The sequence below is a fragment of the Equus caballus genome, chromosome 17 (genome assembly GCF_041296265.1).
Source record: "Equus caballus isolate H_3958 breed thoroughbred chromosome 17, TB-T2T, whole genome shotgun sequence".
Classification (NCBI taxonomy): Eukaryota; Metazoa; Chordata; class Mammalia; order Perissodactyla; family Equidae; genus Equus; species Equus caballus.
In genome coordinates, this window is record NC_091700.1 from 40,237,837 (window position 1) to 40,260,717 (window position 22,881).

Sequence of the window (22,881 nt, forward strand, 5' to 3'; positions counted from 1 at the left end):
CATGTCTGCACCCGGGATCTGAATTGGTGAACCCCAGGCCGCCAATAAGCGGGACGTGTGCACTTAATCGCTTCGCCACCCGACCGCCCTAACAATGCCCCTTTTATGAAACTTACAAATTAAAGGGAAAAGGAAAAGACCACTGGTCAACAAGAGACTGGATTATAAGGTGTTCATTTTGGAGAAAGAAGCAGATGGAGAGGTCTCATCAGGCCAGAATTGAGAGGACCATTTAGGCCGGCTCTGTTCCTCCTGTGCCTCCGGAAATCTCTCCACTAAGGATGCTGTAGGGGATGCCAGAGGCAGCAGAGTTTTACGTGCCTGCAGGGAGCAGCTGAGTGTCTGAAAACTGATAGAAATCAAAATAAAACTTCTTGGACTCCCTAGAGCCCTTTGAACACCATATACAAGTTTAACGAAGAAAGAAATATTTGCCTTCTGGGAAATCCCAGAGAACCTCCAGCAGCCTCCTGCAAGATCACATGGCCGTAGGGGACGTGCCTTGAGGATGTGGTCTGGGTTGGGCTCATCTACCGTCTCTAGGATCTTCCTCCTTTCATTTGGTGTGCTCTGGGGACAGCATGACAGCATGCCTCGGGTTGGAGTAGTGTGAACATATTTGCCACATTTTCATCCATCCCAGGGAATCAAAATTGAAAATAGTCACCTGAATATTGACTTTAATTTGTTTTTTCTTTAAAATGAAGTTTTAAATTTATTTTTTAATGTTAAAAAGGCCATGTTTAAGGCCACTGGTTCTCTGGCATGGTGACGTTAGTGGTTCTGAATCTAGCTGCATCTCAGAATTACCTGGGGTGGGAGGGGGATTTAAAATACCTATGCCCAGGTCCAACTTGCAGAGGTTCAGATTCGGTCACTTTGAGGTGGGGCTCAACATGTGTATATTGGCAACAGCTCTGCATGGTGGAAAACTATGGTAAAATGACACCACAGAGAGAGCCACAGTAGGAAGCTCACAGAGAACACAGAAGGGTCAACTCTATAAAAACTCAGCTTTTATTTGTGATTTATGTGGATATATCCTTATGGTATCCTGTCAATCTTCAACTGAAAAGTTGACGTAAAACAAAACTTGAGACATTTTTATAAGAAGTAAAACAAACTCCTAATTCTTCCAACTGAATGCAATTGTTTTCATTTTTCCATTTCATCTTCTAGTCCTCCACATGTTCATCTGTTTTTCCATATTTATAATCACAATGGAAATGCCATTTAAAAAATACTGTCTTTTAACTTAAGGTTTTTTGAAGATATTTTTGACATTTCTGCAGTTTCACGGTTCTGACTTTTAATCATCACATAACATGACATCATGTTGATGCACTATGCTTTTCTAAGTCACTTTCCTGTTGTAGAAACTCAGGTTGTTTCCAGGTTTTGGCTGTTTAAGATAGCTGTATAATAAAAATCATTGCGCGTCTAGATTTTTGCTTCTGTGGATTCATTCTTTTGGATCAGTTCCCGGGAGTAGGATTGCTAGGTCAAAGGGACAGAACGTCTGTTGACTCTTTCTCCATATTGCAAAGAATGCAATTTAAAAATATTATGAATACAGCTACCATATAATTCAGAAATTCTACTTCTGGGAATATATCCGAAGACAATGAAAACACTGTGTTGAAGAGATATCTGCACCCCCGTGTTTACTGCAGCATTATCTACAATAGCCAAGACATGGAAGCAACCTAAGTGTCCACTGACAGAGGAATGGATAAAGAAGTTGTGGTGTATATATATATATATATATATATATATATATATATATATATATACAAAAGAATATTATTAAGCCATAAAAAGAAAGAAATCCACCATTTGTGACAACATGGATGGACCTTCAGGGCATTATGCTAAGTGAAATATGTCAGGCAGAGACAAATACTGTATGAGCCCACTTATATGTCGAATCCAAAAAGACTCATAGAAAAAGAGGTCAGATTTTTGGTTACCAGAAACGGGATGGGGGGGGCGGATTGGATGAAGGTGGTCAAAAGGTACAATTTTCCAGTTATAATATAAATAAGCACTAGGGATGTAATGTATAACATGATGACTTATAGTTAATACTGCTGTATAGCGTATTTGAAAGTTGTTAAGAGAGTAAATCCTAAGAGTTCTCATCACAAGGAAAAAAGCATTTTTTTCTTTTCTTTTTCTTTTTTTTGTATCTGTATGCGATGATGTATCTATATGAGACGTTAACTAAACTTATTGTGGCAATCATTTCACAATATATGTAAGTAGTCATTACGCAGCACACCTTAAACTTACACACTGGTGTATGTGAATTATATCTCAGTAAAACTGAAAGAAAAAGATGTCAAAAAAGTAAATAAACATAAGATACTATGGATATATATATGTTTATAAGTAAAAAATGGGTCTTATCATAGTATCAGGCTCCCAAGTGCTGGATGCAGGCTGAGTTCGTGCCAACATAAGAAATCTTGGAGACATCTCTGTTTGAAGGCAAATACAGGCAGATATAACTTCTAACAAAGGTGTAGTCAGTTTTTGAACATACAAGTCAGTGGAAAAGATATGATTTCCATGGGACCTTTGGGGGATTCTCACAACTGTTTCATCTCAATCAAACAAGACTGTAAATTTACAGATTCATTTGGATAGTTATTCTCCACACTATAGATCAATGTATTCCTCATGGTTATTTTAAGAAAAGAGAAATAGCTACTTGCTTTTGTGTCATTTGGAATCCAAAACCAAATTACTTTCCTTGCTCATAGTAGGCTCTCAAATAGTTGTTGAATGAATGAATGTGTAATTGTTCTGTTCATTGCCTGTTTTTAATATTTGATATTTGACTCTGATGAAGTTAATAAAAAGGTACAAGATCTTTAGCTTTACAAATCAAATTAAGGAGAATTGAAAAACAAGAAATATCACTTTTAAGAATGAAAATACAATATTATAGTTCATGATCAGTTTACTAAAATTTTCTACTCCTCATTGCTTGATTTAACAATTCAAATATATAATAATTTATATAACATCAATCAAGTCAGTTTAACAACTGCCAAAAAATTTGGAGGATATCTTTCAATCCACTTAAATTTACATCTGTTTCCACAGCCCTCTGTGTGTTACATCATTGGCATTTTTCTCCTACATAGCTTGAACTGTAAACTGATGATGAAAATAGGCTTGCACTGGGCACCAGCTATCATTTCTTTGGGAGTTTCGATTTTGGATTTGAGTAGTAATCAAAAATCTGTAATCAATTAAAAAATATAAACCCTTTCAGCTTTTTGAATTTTAAAATGTGCATATTTTTATAATCTCCTGCCTTAAGTCTCACACTCTGGGATCATGAATGCATATTTATTTATAAAGTAAAACGTAGGTTGTAAAGGTATCATCCTACAACACCTAAAGGATAAATAAGTTTTAGACAGAAAAGGGAGGCTTTGTAAAGCAGTGGACAAGACACTGGGAGACCAGGGTCTAATCTGCCTCCATCTTTCATGGCTGGCTCTGACTAGCCCTCTAGACCGCCTCTCTCGACCCACCAATTCACTTTCCCTTCTCCTCCCTTCTCCACCCTTCCGTGTGTATACTCAACTCTTTGGCTTTTATCACCATGCCATGCTTTTGCAAAATATTCTGCTCTTGCTCAAGCTATTCCTTCTACCTGGAATGCCCTTCACTCTCTGCTCTGTGTGGAAAATTGCTGACCACCTTTCACAACTAAGTTTAACTGTCACTTCTACAATTAACTCTTCCCTAACAGCCATCAAACTTTCCCCCTATCTTAGCTACACCGCCTAAACAAACAAACATGGACTAGTCACAGAAGCAAACGCACTCATTTCCTTCTCTAAGAGTACTAGGCACATTGATTCACTTATTCAAATGTATTATTGAATGCCTGTTGTAGATGCTGGGAAAACTGGTGAACAACAAAACCTTCTGAGGGCTTTTGGCCTAATGGGGACAAACAGACAATGAACCAAATAAGTAAATTTATTTATGTACTATATTTAAGGTGCTAAGTGTTTATGGAGGAAAAAGAGTGGGAGGTGTACTACAGAGTGCCTGGGGAGGGAGTGTGTGGATGAGGGATATGCTTACAAATTGAAATTGGGTAATCAGAGGAGAATTCAGTGGGAAGGCAACAGGTGAGCAAAGACTTGAAGGAAGTGAGGGAGTAAGCAATGAGTCTATCTGCTGAAGAGAGTTCCGGGTAGAGAGAATAGCAAGTGCAAAGACCCTGAAGTAGGAGCTTGCCAATAATATTGAGGAACAGCAAGGAACCCCATACAGATGTCTTACTGCCTACAAACATAGGCTGTTTGCCCACCAGACAACAGGGGCCAAATAAAAACTGGAATGCCAGGCTTACAGCAAGGAAAGGGTTTTTATTTTGGGTGATATCAGCTGGGAGATGAGAATGAACCCTCAAATTTGTCTCATTTCCTCCCATCTCCACGAAAGAGGGGAGGCGAGGGGTTTTAAAAGTTTGTCAGGAATGTGGCTGCTTATAGAGAGGTGGGGAGAGTCAGTGGTCTGAGCTTTCCTATCAGCCTGCATTTGGCCTTGGGATGCTGCTTGCTGGGAGGAAGAGGAGATAAGGAATCCAGGTGGTTGTCCTTGGCTGTTTGTCTTCACAGCAGATAGTGGATTTGGGAGCCAGGGAATAAGCAGAGAAAGAGTGCTTTGGTTTTAACCCCACATATGCTGGGTCTAATTTAGGGGAACTGATATCAGGGCCGGCATCAGATGGAACAGAGTGAGCAGAAAGAGCAGTATTAGAGAGTAGATCAGAAGGATAATAAAGTGGAGAGGGGGACCCAGATTTTATTGGATCGTGGAGGCCATTGTGAGGACATTGGCTTTTACTATTAGTGAAATGAGAAGCCGTTGGAGGATTTGATTAGAGAACTGACTTGACATGAGTTACAGTCTTAAAGCTTCCTTTGATTTATAGAATAAGGACTGTTGGAGGACAAGGCAATAAACCAGATGAGAGAAAATGGTGGCTTGGACCAGAATTGCAGAAGGGGAGGTGGTAAGAAGTGTTCAGATTCTGGATATATGTTGAGGGTAGAGCCAATAGGATTTTGTGATGGATCAAATGAGAAAAAAAAACAAGTTGAAAATGACTTCAAGATGTTTGGCCTGAGCAACTGGAAAGACAAATTTGGTAATGAATTGAGATGATGAGGGTTGTGGAAGGAGCAGATTTGGAGGGAAGATTAGGAATTTGGTTTTGGATGTGTTGAGTTTGAGATGCTAATTAGCCTTTAAAGGAGAGATGTCAGGTTGTCAGTTGAGTGTATGAGTCTGGAGTTTGGGACTGACATCTGCTGGAGATAAAAATTTTGGAGTCATCAGCATACAATTGATATTTAAAGCCATGACACTGAATGAGATGTGAAGGGAGTGGTTGTAGAGAGAAAGCATAATAGGTCTGAGCCTGAGCCCCAGGGCTCTCCAGTGTTAAGTGGTTAAGCATATGGGTCTGTTAGAGCATGTTCACATTTCATTGTAATTGTTTATGCCTTTCTTACACTTCATTACACTGTCATTTCCTTGATGGAAAGGACTGGATCTTATCCACTTTTTAACAACTTTATCTGAGAGATAATTTACATACTATAACACACACCTGTTTTAAGTACACAGTTCAATGATTCTTAGTTCTTTCTCATTTTATATCTTCAGTGACAAGTGTATGGTAAGCACTTAATAAATGTTTTTAGAAAGAATCTTGAATTTTTAAGTGAATTAATAAATGAATGAATGCATGTCATCTTAGATCAGCCCTTTACATGTCTGGATATCACTTTTCGGTGTACAAAATGAGGGTGCTGACTAAGGATTTTTAATTCTCTTTCAACTTTGAAATTTAAATGTTTCAAATGTTTGTTCCAGGGGCAAGGAATAAATCTCAGTGAGCTGCTCAGGTTTCCCTGTCACTAGCTCTAATAACGGTATAATGGCATGAAATGTTTCAGGAAAGTTTTTACTCTGCTGAGAATTGGTTTTTACTTTGCTGGGTCAGGTTATAACTATTACAACTAAGAGTGCTGTATGAATGGAATACCTCACCACAAATCAGGCATAATAGGGCAGAAAACTTGGGATCCAGTATTATTTGGTTTATAATACAAACAGCTATTATGTACATATATATACAAACTAGCACAAAAAAATGGGTGAAATGTTAAGTGAAATCTAATTGTTACAGGGTTCCTGTATTTCAGTATTAGAGTTAATTCAACATTAACTCTGAGCAGATCATGATAAGTTAAAGATTGTAATCCCTGGGGCAATCACTAAAGAAATAATGCCCAGAGATATAGTGAAAAAGTCAATACAGGAATTAAAATAAAATGCTACAAATAATTGATTAACACAAAAGAAGGTAAGAAAGGAGGAACAGAGGGGGAAAAAGCAGATGAGACAAATAGGAAACAAACAGCAAAATGGTAGACCAAAATCCAATCAAATCAACAATTACATTAAATTTAAATTGACTAAGCACTCCAATCAAAAAGCAGAGACTGTCAGACTGTCAGACTGGATGAAAAAGCAAGACTCAATTATTTGCTGTCTGCAGGAGACACACTTTAAATATAGAGACGTAAATAGTGTAAAAATAGAAATATCAAAAAAGATATGTCTGACAAACTGTAAGCATAAGAAAGCTAGAATGACTATATTAATAAAAGATAAAATAGAATTCAAGAGAAGTTTGATAAGAGGCAGTGAGGGACATTTCATAATGACATATTAAACTCTGTTATGATGCATAATAATCATACATTCAGAGTTTCAAAATATATGAAGCAAAAACTGATAGAACTAAAGGAAGAAATGGACAAACGCATAAGCGTAGTTGGAGATTGTAATATACTTCTCTCGGTAATTAATAGAACAAACAGCCAAAAAATCAGTAAGGATCCAAAAGATCTGTGCAACGTTATCAACCACTATAACCTAATTGACATTTATAGAACAATACACTCAACAACTTCAGACTACACGTTCTTTTCAAGGATGTATGGAATGCTCACCAAGGCCATACTCAGGGCCATAAAATAAGTCTCACTAGATATCAAAAGACTAGAATCTTGCAAAGTACGTTATCTGACTACAATGAAATTAAATGAGAAATAATAACAGGGGCCAGCACTGTGGCCGAGTGGTTAAGTTTGCACGTTCTGCTTCAGTGGCCCAGGGTTTCACTGGTTCGGATCCTGGGCACGGATATAGCCACTGCTCATTAGGCCTTGTTGAGGCGGCATCCCACATGCCACAACTAGAAGGACTCACAACTATACAACTCCGTACTGGGGGGATTTGGGAAGAAAAAGCAGGAAAAAAAAAAGTAGAAATAACAACAGTAAGATAAATAGAAAAGCACCAAATACTTTGAAATTAAATAGCAAATATCTAAATGACCCACAAGTCAAAGCAGAAATCACAGAGGAAATAAAATATTTTGAACTGAATGATAATGAAACCATAACATATCAAAATTTGTTTTGCTAAAGCAGTACTTAGAGTGAAATTTATAGCTTTAAATGTCTATATTAGAAAAAGGGAAAAGGTCTAAAATTGATTATTTAAGTATTGATCTTAAGAAATCAGAAAAAGAAGAGCAAATTAAACTCAAAGTCAGCAGTTAGAAAAAAATAAGAAAGATAAGAGCAGAAATAAATGAAACAGAAACATAGAGAAACAGAGAATATTAATGAAAACAAAAGTTGGTTCTTTGAAAAGTTCAATAAAAAAAGAGAGATGGTACAAGTTACCAATATCAGGGAAAAAAGAGGAAACACAGCTAAACAGCCTACAGCATTAAAGGATAATAAGGAGATATTATAAACAACTTAGGTCAATAGATGGAATAGACAACTTCCTTGAAGGACAAAATTTACCAAACTGACATAAGAAGAAATAGAAAATCCAAATAATCTTAAAGCTACTAAAGAAATTGAATTAGCAATTTAAAACCTTGACACAAAGAAAACCCCAGTCCCAGATGGCTCTACTAGTGAATTCTATCAGTCATTTAAGGAAGAAATAATACAAAGCCTTCAAAAACTATTTCAGAAAACATAGAAGGAAGGAATAATTTCCAACTCATTACATGAAGCCAATATTAACCTGACACCAAAACCGGACATAGATGTTACAAGAAAGTAAAATTACAGACCAATTTTCCTCATGAGCATAGATGTAAAATTCCTAAACAAATTCCTGCAGATGAAATTCAACAAGATATAAAAAGGATAATACGTTATGAACAAGTGATGGTTTATTCCAGGAATGCAAAGGTGGTTAACATTTGAACGTTGATCGATGTAACTCACCATATCGAGAGTGAATTTTGATAAAATCTCTTTTGATAAAATAAACTTGGAATAGAAAGTAACTTTCTCAATTTAATACAGGACATCTACAAAACAAAACAAAACAATACAAAACAAATCTTAAGGCTAACATCATCCTTTATGTTGAAAGACTGAATACTTTTTCCCTAGATTTGGCAACACAGCAAGCTTGTCCATTCTCACCATTTCTATTCAATATTGTGCTAGAGATACTGGCAGGACAATAAAGGGGGAAAAAGGAAAGAGAGAAACAGAAGACACAGAAATTGAAAATGGAAAAATAAACCTGGCTTTATTCACAAATGAAATAATTATATTGATAGAAAATCCTGAAAATCAAGAAAAATGCTACCACAGCTCATAAGCGCCCAAGGTATAAAGTTAGTATAGAAAAGTCAATTGTATTTTGATACAATGAAATTAAAATTAGAAAACGAAATTAAAATTTTGTTTATAACATAAAAAATGTAATACTTCTGGCAAATTAAATATGTACAAAGCCTATACACTGAAAAGTACAAAACACTGCTAAGAGAATTTAAAGGTCTGAATAAATGGTGAAATATGCCATGTTCACAGATTAGAAGGCTTCATGTTGTTAAGATGTCATTTCTCCCCAAATTGATCTATAGATTCAATGCAATTCTAACCAAAATTCCAACAGGCTTTTTTGTAAAAATTGACAAGCTGATTATAAAAGAACCAAGAATAGACAAAATAATTTTGAAAAAAGAAAAAGTTGGAGAAATTACTGATTTACCTGATTTAAAGCCTTACTATAAAGCTAAAATAATCAAGACAGTGTGATTTCTCATAATCACAGACATGTAGACCAACAGAATAGAACAGAGTACAAAAATAGAGATATACATTCACAGTCAATTGATTTTCAACAATGGTACAAAAGTATTTCAATGAGAAAGTATAGTCTTTGAAAAAATGGTGCTGAAACAAGTAGAAATCTGGATAGAAAAAAATGAACCTCAACTCTCACCTCATACTATACACAAAAATAAATCAAAATGGGTCATAGACATAAATACAAAAGTTAAAACTTTAATAAAGCTTCTGGAAAAAAATAGGAGAAAATCTTTGCAACATCAGGGTATGTAAAAAAAAGATGTTTTGATAAGATACAAAAAGCACAATACATAAAAGAAAATGATAAATTAGATTTCACTAAAATAAAAAAATGAGCTCTTCTAACAAAAATATGAGGAATAAATAGTACAAAATAATAATATGAAAATGCAAGCCACTGATTAGAAGAATACATTTGTAACACGTATATCTTACAAAGGAATTGCATTCAGAATATATAAAGAACTTTTACAGCTCAATATTAAAAGGACAGCACAACTCAATTAAAAATAGACAAAAGATTTGAATAAACACCTCACACAAGGAGGGATAGGAAATGGCCAATAATCACATGAAAATTCATCAGGGAAATACAAATTAGTCATCAGGGAAATGCAAATTCAAATCACAATAAATAGTTTCACACCGACTAGAAAGACTAAAATTTAAAAGACTAGTATGATAGTTAATTTTATGTGTCAATTTGACTAGATCAGGGGATGCCCAGGTATTTGGTTACACATTATTTCTGAGTGTGTCTGTAAGGATATTTCCAGATGAGATTAGTATTTGAATTGATGGACTCTGTAAATTGCTCTCCTCAATGTGGGTGGGCATCATCTAATCCATTGAAGGTCTGAAAAGAACAAAAGTGGAAGACGGAGGAATTTCCCCCTTTTCTCTGCCTCATTGCTTCAGGATCTCATCATCTCTGACCCTTGGAGTGGGAATTACATCATAAGCTCCCTTGGTTCTCAGGCCTTAGGACTTGCTCTCCCACTTGCAGATGGCAGGTCATGGACTTAGTCTCCATAATCATATGAGCCAATTCCTTATATTAAATCTCCTTTTATATTTTATTTGTTCTGTTTCTCTGAAGAACCCTGACTAATACGACTGCCAAGCCCAATATTGAGTGAAGATATGAAGTGACTGGTAAATTTTTGCGTGTGTGTGACAAAGATTGGCCCTGAGCTAACATCTGTGCCAATCTTCCTCTATTTTGTATATGGGATGCCGCCACAGCATGGCTTGATAAGTAGGGTGTAGGTCTGTGCCTGGGATCCGAACCTGTGAATCCTAGGCTGCTGAAGCAGAGCACACAAACTTAACCACTGTGCCACCAGGCCAGCCCCAGTGACTGGTAATTTTTTATAAAATGAAATATGTACCTATCCTATGATCCATCAGTTCTACTCATAAGTATTTACCCAAGAAGAATGAAAATATATATTCACAAAAAACCATATACGAGGATGTTCATAGCAGTTTTATTCATAATGGTCAAAACGTGGAAATAGCTCAAATGTCTATCAGCAGAAGAATGGATAAATAAATTGTGATATGTCTTTATAATGAAATACTACTCAATAATAAAAAAGAACACTCTTCCAATATATGCAACAATGTGGATGAATCTCAAAGACATGTTGAGCGAAAGAAGCCAGATACAAAAAGTACAAACTGTATGAATCCATTTTTATGAAATTCTAGGAAAACAATCTATAGTGACAGAAAGCAGATTAGTGGTTGCCTGGGGATAGAGGTGGTGGGGGGTGGGGGGGGTTGGCAGCTGGGATCCAGCTAGTGTTGTGTCACTAATTAGCTGTGTGAGTTTGAGCTGGTCCCCCTCCCTGCTCTTTAGTTTCTTCAAAGGTAGTAGATAACCAAAGAAACCCAGGTCATTTGTGCTGGTTGATCTTCACAGTCCCTGCCAGCACTATATTCTTGGTCTCTTGTGCATCCAGACCCATGGAAGAGTAAAGGAAATGAGTTTGTTAGTGGTATTTTCATTGAATTCCTAAAAATTAGCATAATTGTCATGAAGTATTTTTGTCAGAGAAGGGAATAATTTAGCATAATTTTTTTATTGAAGTATAGTTGACATACAATATTATATTAGTTTCAGGTGTATAGCATAGTGATTCAACATTTATATACATTACAAAATGATCACCATGACAAGTCTAGTGACCACCTGTCACTATAGAAAGTTATTATAATATCATTCACAACATTCCCTATGCTGTATGTCACAGTCTTGTGACTTATTTTACAACTGGAGGTTTGTACTCAATCCCCTTCACCTATTTCATCCATTCCCCCACCTCCCATAAATTTTCTCTGGCAATGTCAGAGAGAATTATGAATTAATAGCAAAATGGGCCAGAAAATCGAAGAAAGAGATTTTACTGCAGGAGCAAGAGGCCTGTGATTTTGATAGGAAGTGCTGAGTAAAGGGTGTGGTAAGTAGCAGAAGGAAGTGAAAGTAAAGAAAGTAGAGAAAAGAAAAAAAGAATAAGCAGCACAACATCCGACAAAGTTCTCACCAACCAAATTACTTTCCTGATACAAATCAGGCAACTGTAAAAGTTATATCCACTTATTTTCTTAGTAAGGCATAGTTCATAAGCTATTATGCACTATTTATAACCATCAAATAGACCCCTAAAATGCAGTTAATAAGGGATCTCACTAGTCTCTTCTCTAAATGAACACATTGCCTGTTCCGCAACAACCTCCTGAGGAAGGTACTCTCCTAGCACTTATCCTCCCCACTTACAGATGGGGAAACTGAGAGGCATTTCATTATATTGCCTTTCTAAAAAACAAGACATTCTGAATTTGGAAGCACAGCTGGCCTCATGACTGGATAAGGGATCATGGGTCGGTAATACCTAACTTGCTCAATTGTGGTGAGGATTTAATGTACCAATGTTTGTAAATCCCCAGCACATATTCAGTTCTCTATAATGGATAGTTATTACTTGAAGGAACAATTAATTTTAACTGTTAAAATTAGTAAAGTGTCAGGGGCCACCCCAATGGCATAGCAGTCAAGTTCATGTGCTCTGCTTCGGCAGCCCAGGGTTCACCAGTTTGGATCCCGGGCGTGGACATACGCACCACTTATCAAGCCATGCTGTAGCAGACATCCTACACATAAAAAACACGATGGGCACAGATGGTAGCTCAGGGCCAATCTTCCTCAGCAAAAACAGGATTGGCAGTAGACGTTAGTTCAGGGCTAATCTTCCTCAAAAAAAAAGAAAAAAGAAAAAAAAATTAGTAAAGTGTCTTGGAAGATGCAAGCTTAGGAAGAACCCGGTGGCAAGGCTATTATTGAAGACAAAGGAAAAAACTTCAACCAAGTTAATTGTGTATAGTGGAGGGCATATTCTGAGAATGTGAAACAAGGAGGTGGCATTAGGTTTGGGGATTGTAGAGATGAGGCCAGAAGGTTTGGTTGGGGCTACAATCTGTGCACATGCAACAGCAGGGAGACTTAAGCTTTGGTGTGTGGGGAGAGTGCTGGGGTTTGATGAGACCCTGTGAGGGTTGAGGAAAAGAACTCTAGTGACAGCGTGGAGCACGGGCTGAGGTGGGGGGCAGACATGTGACTGCAGAGAAAATCAAATGTCAGGACACAGTGATAGACTCAAGCAGGATATTAAGTGGGAGGGAGTGAGAGGGAGATGCTGGAGCTGAAACGTTCCTGAGATGTCAAGTCTAAGTCACACCTAGCTCAGTTGTGACTTGTGATCAAGCGCTTCAATAAAAAGGACTAGGTTTGTATGGCAGGATGAGTTCAATTCAGGACGTGTTGAGTGTGAGATGTTTACAGAACATCCAGTTGGAAATATGGGCCTGGGGCTTAGGAAATGAGTCAGCTGGAGGCAGATGGAACATCACCCCCTTAAAAGATCACAGCCGAAATTGCCCAAGTGGATGAGATCATTGAGGAAGAACGTGTAGCATGAGACGAATACTATCAATATTAGTAACCATAACAAGAATCTTTCTTTGTGCTTGGGTGATCTTGGCTGATAGGGGAAAGAGCATCAAACAAAATTAAAACATCTGCGTGTAACTCCTGCCTGGGCTCTTACACATATTCTCTTGTTAATTCTTTCAAGAACATTGTGGGGTAGAAAAAAAGAGGAAGGAGAGGGAAATCCTTGTTAAGGTCCCTATTTTCAAGGTTTATGCAGAAGAGGAACTAGAAAAGGGAAGAAAGACCAAAGTTTTAAAAAGTTATATTAAACCTCCAACAGCCAACTTACCATCATCAGACAGAGATCTTGCCTCCAGTATTCCTGGAACCTAGATGAGGATCAGGATGCACACATCAAAAGATGTGGAACAACCTAGGAGGACATTTGGGAAGTGCCAAGTGCATGGGACAACAGGTGCTATTTAACCGTGGATTGGGCTGGAGTGAGCTGGTCCAGGAAGGCTCTGAGAGAAGACATGTGTGCTGGGTCTTGAAGGACAGCAGAGCTCAGAGGAGTGGAGGAGAGAGCAGGGGAACAATGCAGGGTCACGGGGCCCATGGCTTTAAAGGTCAAGCATTTTCTTTTAACTCATGTTTACAACTGAAGTATACCAGAAAGTCTACAAACTCATAATACTCACAGCCTGTCTCCATTTTAACTCTAAATTTTCTACCTACTCCGAATGCTACTGGAACATACTTATCTATTCATCAGGTTTGATAAAACAGTAGCGTTTGATCTTCCTTTTAAACGTCAGCACCTTTTAGCTTTTCTTTCAGTTTCTTGTTTATTTTAGTTCAACCTTTATTTACATACCTGTGATTTTTTTCAATGTTAACTCTCAATGTTAAATAGTGTGACATTCTGCACTATTGACATTACACCTAGAGACCTTTAAATAACAATTAATTTGCCATTACTTCCACATTAATGGTACCCGACCCCCAACTGGAGGAAGGTCATGTCCCAGAATGCAGTGGACATTCGCCTCTCCTTGGCTTCCCAGCACCCATTCACTCTCCTGTTCTTAAGAGCACTCTGAATTCCTTAGGAATTACTGGCTCCTTATTGTGACAGTCCCAGTGGGACTGTCGGTCGAGGAACCCTGCCTTCTTCTTGCCAAAGTAGTCATTAACCTAAGTTGGCCAATCATATTTTATTCCATGACAGTGCATCTTGAGCAAAGTAACTCCAGGACTGTTAAAAAAAAGGAATAGGATTTATTTCAACAGCGATTCTCTGAGGAGATCATTGATAACTTCCTACCACTTGGATAATCTGGAGCTGCCCTGGTCCTGCCCTCAGTGACCCTCATTCTTCAGGTCCCTTTTTGATTCTCTGAGCTCTTTCACATCTTTCTAATAAATTCTCCCTTAACTTAGAGTCAGTTTTATTGTTTAAAAAAAAAAAATAAACAAATAAACTCATTCGCCGACCCTGCTAGAAAATCCAATGTTTTCAATTGTCTGCCAAAGTTACCTCCACTGATGTGGGAAATGAGGAGTGATAAGGATGAGTAGGAAAGTATAATTAAGAGATATTGTGACAAATAATACTTTGTCTATTTTTCTTTCAGTAAATTGAATCACTGTCCACACAGTTGCTCACCGAAGAAACTGGAGACATGCTTGATGGTTCGAGTAGCACACACCAAGAGACTCCTGGGGGAGTCGGGTCCTCCTTCTATCTTGAGAGTGAGGTCTGTGTGTGAGTTTTTCTTAGCTCCCACATCAAGAGGTTGTCTCAGGCTGGCTGTGTCCAGTAGTGTGCTTGTAAATGTTTAACAACTGGCTCTCTGAAAAGAAGAAAAGAAAAAGTTCTGGTTTGTAGTATTCACTGATTTCTGCGGTATAATATCACCACCACAACCTGTGTGGCTACCAATGTTACATCACTGAAGGCCGAGTCGGGAAAAGACATGAACAATCAGCTCCCACATGTCCTAGCATATCGCAGGCAGTGTTTCTCATCAGAATAACACAGCTCCCCTCAAGGTGGGCCTGCTCTCCAAGATTCTCTCTTCAGAGGTCCAGTAACCTCTCCCTCCTCTTCTTGTCCTTTTGGGTGTAGGGTGAAAACAGCTCTACTGCTTCTAGCTCCGGGCACTTGCAGGATTCCTTCGTGGTCTCCCTACTCCTTGCACACACCTTTGTAAATTGTCCCTTTGTAAGAAAACAAACTATTCACAAACACACAATTTCTCAAATTATCCTAATTTGAAAGCCATCTTTTTCATACGGGCACGGTAGTAACCAGCCTCCAATGTGGCCCGTAATGAGCTCTGCCTCCTGATATACATGTCCTTGCGTAGTCCCCTCCCATATCATATCTGACTTGATCTGTGTGAGCAGTAGCATATGGCAGAAGTGATGGTGTGTCACTTCTGAGATTAGATCATAAAAAACACTACAGCTTCCTTCTTGGTCGCTTGCTCTCCCTCTCTCTCTCTGTTTGATCACTTACTCTGGGGGAAGCCAACCTCTGTGTCAAGCATCCCCCATGTGGTAAGGAACCGAGGCCTGCAAACAATCATGTGAGTGAGATTGAAAGCAGATCCTCCAGCCCAGGTCAAAACCTAGAGGACTGGAACACCTGCCAACAGCTTGATTGCAACCTCATGAGAGACTGCGCTAGAACCACCTAGGCAAGCTGCTCCCAGATTCTTGACGTTTAAAGACACTGTGTGAGATAATAAATATTTACTGTTTTAGGTAATTTGTTACACAGCAATAGGTAACTAATCAGGCACACTGACTAACGCACTCCCTCTCTCTTACCCTTCATATTTAGGCAATCACCTCCTAAGTATCTGTTTATTTTGCCCTTTCTCTACTGCCATCCTCCCAGTCCAAGTGGACTACTGCAATAGACTCCTAACTGACCTGCAATCAATGGAAATTTGTTGGTGACATTCTTCTTATGAAAGCCCTTTCCTGGCAAACTATAGTTCTTAGAATCAGGATAAAAATCTTTATATGGTTCACATGATCCTGACCCTCCTTACCTTCTCGTTTTGTCTTAGGCTACCCTCTCCTGCCCTCTATGTTTTAACCTCATTGGTCTACTTTCTATCCCTTCTATTCACCAAGGTTCTTCCCTGAATCAAGCATTTCAGGCAGGCAGCTTAAAACACTCCTTTCCTGCGAGCTTCTCCTACTTCCCAGTCAGCTCAAACCATCCTTTAAGTCTCAGCTTCAATGTCACCTTTGCAGAAAAGCCTTCTTTGTCCTCGACCAAGACTGGGGTAAGTCCACCATTATCTACCTTCATGGCAACCGTATTCAATATTCAACTAATATTTATTGGGTATCTAACACAGGCATTGTCTAGAAGTTTGGACTATATCAAAGAAAATCTTCTTCTGTTTGCTCATGGTGTGCATCACAATCTTAATTCAAATAAACTATTAACATCTATCTATTGCTAGATCATAAATGTCATGCAGACAGAGAGCATTTTCTGCCTTGTTTACCAATGCCTGGCTCAGAGTGGGTGCCCAATTAATACTTGTTGAAGAAATGAAATAAATGACTTTGGAGTCAGACAGACCTAAGTTTGAATGCTTGATCTACTACTTATAAATGGGGTGGCTTGGGCACAGTTTCACCATCTAGCAAATGTGAATAATGACAGTACCTACCTCATAGTGTTGATGTGAGGATTAAATCAGATGGTGCAATGTGCTCCGAACAGTGTCTGATACTTAGTAAGTGCTTATGCAAATGAAACATCTGATTATTAAAAATGATTCTTACATCACATTCATGTCACAGAGCTATCATGTGGAGACCGTCCGTTTATTGCAGTCTTCACTTTCCTAGTCATGCCTTCCTCTCTTCTTCCCCAGAATTATCATCAGGGTGTTGTTGCTCAGCTTAGCTAAATGTACTTGTTTCAGTTCCTTCAGGATTTCTCTTGAACTTGAACTGATGCAGCATTTTTTGTTTGCTATAAATTTCCCCAATTACAGGAAAAATTTTTAACATGCATTTACATTCGGGAAAAAAGGAAAATGATACATACCCTTCAGGAGGATTCTGTGTCAAGGAATTAGCAGTAATAAATACGAGTAGTTGTATGTCAAAGAGCATAGTAGATATAAATCAAAGTGAAAGAAAAATAGGAAGTCACATGGCCACAGCTTTTGGTTATCCTGAACAGGATTATTTATATCAAATCTTGGTGTGCATTTCTGTTGAAGGTACTAAATGCACAGGAGAAATAACTTCCAACATATGCATCAAACTGCCAATGGCTAGGGTAACATGCTCACTTCTAAAGCCTCGAGGTGAGATTGGGAATACCAATAATTATGGGAAGCACGAGCCTGGGGGTAGTAAAAGCCATCTGGGCAACCTATTTCACGGTTTAGAGTCCCTTCCTGGTAGTTTCCTCTTTAGGCAAGGGATCAAGCTTTATCCACCAAATCACTCCGGCCTTCACAACTAAGCCTAGGCTCCACCCAAAGTACATCCCTACTGCAGCTGCAAAATGCTTTTTTAGCAGCATCTGCCAGCCTTATGACTCCTGCTGCAGAACCCTGACAGCAGGACCTGTCACCCCTCAGAGATCTACCACCCCTGGCCCTCTAACACTGAAGGGCTTGGAAGCTTCTCTGGGACAGCTCATTCTCAATGTTTTCTCAGGACCAGGGAAGCTATACTACAAGTCTGACCAGTGACCAAAGAGACACTCAGAGGCCCCAGGAGTCTGCCTTTGTGTGATAAGAAGATGAGGAACAGCTCCATGTTCCCAAAACCCAGTGGTCTTTAAACCTCAGTGCCTGTGCTTATTCACCACTTAGACACGTTTCCTCAACTATCAAAGACTACCTCTTTTTCTCCTGAGACCTAAAGCTTATCTTGGTCTGCCATGGCCACAAACCCTGTGCTTAGAAATTCTTCAGCAATTCAAGGACAGATCAAGTTCCAGAAAGGTAACCAGTCTCCCCTTACCCTAGAATTACAGGAGTTTCCCTCAATAATTCTGATCACTAAAATATTTTCAGTGAAAAAGAGCATCAAGTCCTGAGTTCGTCTGTTTCCATGATTGATTCAGCCAGATATCTGGAGCTGGATATTCCTGTCCTGGAAGTCTTCTTTAAGCTAGAGAAAATCAGTATAAGATATAGCTGAAAGTCAAGAAGCATCTGAGAAGCTGGGCTACCAACAACAGATAGCTACTGACCTCCTGGGTAGCGCTGTGTTTGTTCCACATGGTCAAGGAGCAGGGAACCTTTTGCACCTTAGAGCATTTGCCTGAGACTGCCAGTAGTGCCCATCTTGAGAGCATTGAGAATCAGGGATGCTTTCCTCTCATCTCTGGGTGTGCTCACTTTCTTCATGAGAGATCAGCATCTTTAGCAGAAAGTGTGGTATTGGTTTTAGGCCTAGGTGTGGCTTAGTTTGATTACCAAAGCTGCTTTTTTGTTGTTTTTTTAAAGATTTGATTTTTCCTTTTTCTCCCCAAAGCCCCCTGGTACATAGTTGTATATTTTTAGTTGTGGGTCCTTCTAGTTGTGGCATGTAGGACGCTGACTCAGTGTGGCTTGACGAGCTGTACCACGTCAGCGCCCTGGATCCGAACCGGTGAAACCCTGGGCCGCTGAAGCAGAGCACATGAACTTAACCACTTGGCCACGGGTCTGGCCCCCAAAGGTGCTTTTTAATCAATTGCACAGCAGGATCTGGGTAGGAGTGCAAGGACTAGGTAGAATTATGGCTGAAATTAAATTTTCCTGTTGATTCCAACAAATAAAAGGAGCTATTGATTGGGGGTAGGACAATGTCAGTGTTCTCAGTCATAGTCCTAGTCAACACTTACTATTCAAATTAGAGTTTAACAGGTATAACAATAAGAATTGCAACAGAAAACAAATGGAACACTCAAATTAGGATAAGTTAGGAAGGTTTATAAGAGGCTAATTACAAACTTCTGGGCAGGGAACCATAAGGAAAAGAAAGAATCAATGTGATAGTAGTTGAGCAGTTACCACTCTTGGGCCCAAGGGGAAGAGAGGAGGGGAAATTATGGAGCTTGTAAGGAGAGAGAATCATGCATAACAGGTGCCTTGAGAGAGGAGCAATGAATGACCTTTGGACAAGGGTCACAGCCAGTCCAAGGCAACCTCTCCCTCTCTTCCCTCCTTTGGGTCTCCTGCCAGACTCCCTTTTGAGTAAACCCATCCCTAAGCCAAAGGCATAGATCCAGACAGGGCAGCCTCTGGGGCTGGGAGCAGAACGGAGAAGGGTGGAGAGGGAATCTGGAGGAGCCAACATAAGTTATCTGGCACCTTGGATTTCCGAAGCATAATAGGATCTCCTTCTCTTTATCCCTCTAATCAACTTATCCATGTCCATGTCTCTTCTTTTCCAGGTTGTTCTTAAACATGGCCATCACCCAAGGCTTCACCCTCAAAGGGCTCCCTTCAGAGTTCCTGCTCCCTTTCTCTTACCTATGGGTTTAACTCTCACCATTATGCATGATTCCTAGGAAGGTAGCCCTAGCTCTAACCTAATCCAACTGTCTGCTGGATAACTTGACCTATATGGCCATTGGTACTATAAAATCAACAGATCCCAGACCCAACCCATAATGTCCCACTACTGCAGCTCCAAAATGGCTCCTTCTCCTAACTTTTACTACTTCTGTTAATAGCACCAATTACTCAATATTGCAGGCTCAGTCATGCTTATCAATACCTTCCTTTTCCCCCCACCTCTATTGGTTGTAAAGTCCTATTCCTTATCCTTCCTGTGTGCTTTCCGGTGTGTGTCCAATCTCATGACTGGCCTAGTTATGGGCCTTTACTTTTTACCCTGACTGTAGTAATAGATTCCTAAATGTTACCTTAGCTCCAGTCCATTCTGTACATATTCCAATGGACAAATATTTAAGTTGGTGGCACCACGTTGCCTCATTGATAACTTTTGCCTCTGTCCTCCTTGAAATAAGACATTTGAGGGGAGGGAACAATCTGTAAGCAAGTCTTCCTAGAGCAGTGCTGTAGCAGCGCATAGAGCACACCCCCCTTGTTTTGCATATGACAACCTGAGGCCCAGAGAAACTGCTTGTCCATATGATCTGCCTCTAAAACCCAGTGCTCTAAAAAGCCTTTGATGACTCCCCCTTCCCTTTGTAGTTAGTAGAGCATCAGCTCTGCGGCTTGCCATTCTAGGCTATTTCCACAATGTGTTCCCAACCCCTCTTTTTAGGCCTTTATCCTGCAGCTACCCTATATATAGCCTCTTCTTTACCTAAAGTCAACATGCTGGAATACAATTTGTGATCATCCCCATTAGTGTTTTTGCACATACTTTCTCTTGCTTGAATTGGCCCTCTTTCCCCAAGTTCTACATGTTGAACATCTGCCCACCTTTCAGAGCATATGCCACAGCACTCTTCCTTCAGATCTTCTTTCACAAAGTCCTTTGCAAAACATTTCTGGATTTTCCCCAACCAAATATGGTCTTTCTCTCCTTTAAATCTCTAAAAAACGTTCAGCATTGTTATTTTGCTGGTCTTCCAAGTGCTTGTATTATCTTCCTCATGGTTTTTGTATACTTGTTTTAGTCCCTTATAATATTATAAGCTTCTTATAAGCATGGCCTATACCATCTTCTTCAATTTTATATTTCCTATAGTATTAATGCAGTGTATTTCACAAAAATATTTTTAATTCCATAAACTAATTTTAAATTAAATACTAGGCACACCTTCTGTCTCGTTGGATATCTTTCTGTTTAAATCCTCCCTCTGCTGCTCCCCAGCTGAAAGGCGCCAGGAAAGGTAGTTACTTTCTCTGAACCTTAGTGTGGATGGACAAGGTCTAAATTTTCAAACTTTTCTGTTAAGCTGAGTAACTCTTTTATCAAGAAAAATCTTACTCGGACACGCACTGGGGAAAACTGATGAAATTAGAGTCAAGAGTAGTTTGGTTGAAAATTGGGGAGGGAGATTTGAGGAACAAAATGTGAAAACCAGTGGACAAGGTGACCTTGAAAGTCTGTTCCACATCTAACTCTCCATTAACCACTTTATCAAAGAATATAGTGAGGTCTAGAAGATTCAAAGTAGTACTGACTGGTAGGGGTTTCTAAAATTCTAATTGATCAAAGACGTGAAAAATGAGAGGCAGATACCACTTCACACCCATCAGGACAGCTATCATAAAAAACAACAAACACAAATATTGGCAGGGATGTGGAGAAACTGGAATGCTTGAGCATTGCTGATGGGAATGAAAAATGGTGCAGCCACTGTGGGAAACGATACGGTGGTTCCTCAAAAAATGTAAAATACACTCCAGCAATTCCACTTATCCATATATACCCAAAAGAACTGAAAGTAGGAGCTTGATCAGTTATTTGTACAACCACACTCACAACAGCAAAAGCTCTATGTAGCCAAAAGACGGAACTCAAGTATCCATCAACAGATGAATGGATAAGAAAACTGTGGTATATACACACAATGGAATATTATTCAGCCTTAAAAAAGGAATGAAATTCTGATACATGCTACAACACGGATGAACCTTGAAGATATTAGGCTAAGTGAAATATGCCAGACACAAAGGATAAATATTGAATAATTCCATACTTCATACTTCTGTGAAGTACCTAGAACAGTCAAATTCACAGGTACAGAAAGTAGAATAGTGATTACCAAGGGCTGAGAGGAGGAAGTAATAGGGATTAATGTTTAATGAGTACAATATTTGAGATTGGGCTGATGAAAAAGTTCTGGAGATAGGAGCAATAGTCGCACAGCGTTTAGAATGTACTTAATGTCACTGAATTGTACACTTAAAAATGGTTAAAATAGTACATTTTATGTTATGTATATTTTATCCTAGTAAAAAAAATTTAAAAAATAGAGACAGAAATAGAATACATTTATCAGTTTTGGAATTATTGGAGTATAGAGAAAATCTACATATTACATATGGCAACCAGAATGAATTTCAAGATATTTAATGATAAAGGAGTTCTCCACTTTCATACAGGGCATTTCTTTTTTTTTTTTAAAGATTGGCATCTGAGCTAACATCCATTACCAATCGTTTTTTTTCCTTCTCCCCAAAGCCCCCCAGTACATAGTTGTATATGCCAGTTGCGCAATGTGGGACGCTGCCTCAGCATGGCTTGATGAGTGGTGCTAGGTCCGCACCCAGGATCTAAACTGGCGAAACCCCGAGCCGCCAAAGCTGGAGCACGTGAACTTAACCACTCAACCACGGGGCCAGCCCGTACAGGGAATTTCTTAAATGCTGGTCTCAGGCTAAAGTTCATACTCACCAGTGAAAGACCTGCACAGCCCCAAATCAATGGTCATTCAGTAGCTTTTAGGACCAGATAAATCATCCTTGTTCACTACGGTGGTCTCTGAAGTCTGTATCCAGTTCTAATTTTCCATAGAAGCCAGGAGACAACCTCAGGAACAAGGCTAAGGACTGTGACCAATGCCACCACACCATCATGCCTGCCTACGAAAGGCTCTAGGAGTCCAGAGTTAGCTCTGATAGCCTTGTGTCAAATCACAGAGGGGAACTCAGTCATGGGACCTCATACTGGGGCAGACTTCAGCAATTGTGGCCATAAAGTAAGGGAGTAATTTTGAGGTCACAACTTGGAGCCAAAGCT

At 39.1% G+C, this 22,881-nt stretch overlaps 1 long non-coding RNA gene across 2 annotated transcripts in view; it reads right to left on the bottom strand.

The window, feature by feature from the left end:
• LOC106781884 (uncharacterized) overlaps window positions 1–22,881 on the bottom strand; it is a 60,941-nt gene that overhangs the window by 15,050 nt on the left and 23,010 nt on the right. The window contains exons 2-3 of one of the 2 annotated variants that reach the window (XR_011427954.1): window positions 14,846–15,032; window positions 10,711–12,494 (exon numbers count right to left, since the gene is read on the bottom strand). This is a non-coding gene — a long non-coding RNA (uncharacterized lncRNA). Of the gene's footprint in view, window positions 1–10,710; window positions 12,495–14,845; window positions 15,033–22,881 lie in introns of those variants that run through there. The other variant, XR_011427953.1, reaches the window with a different exon arrangement.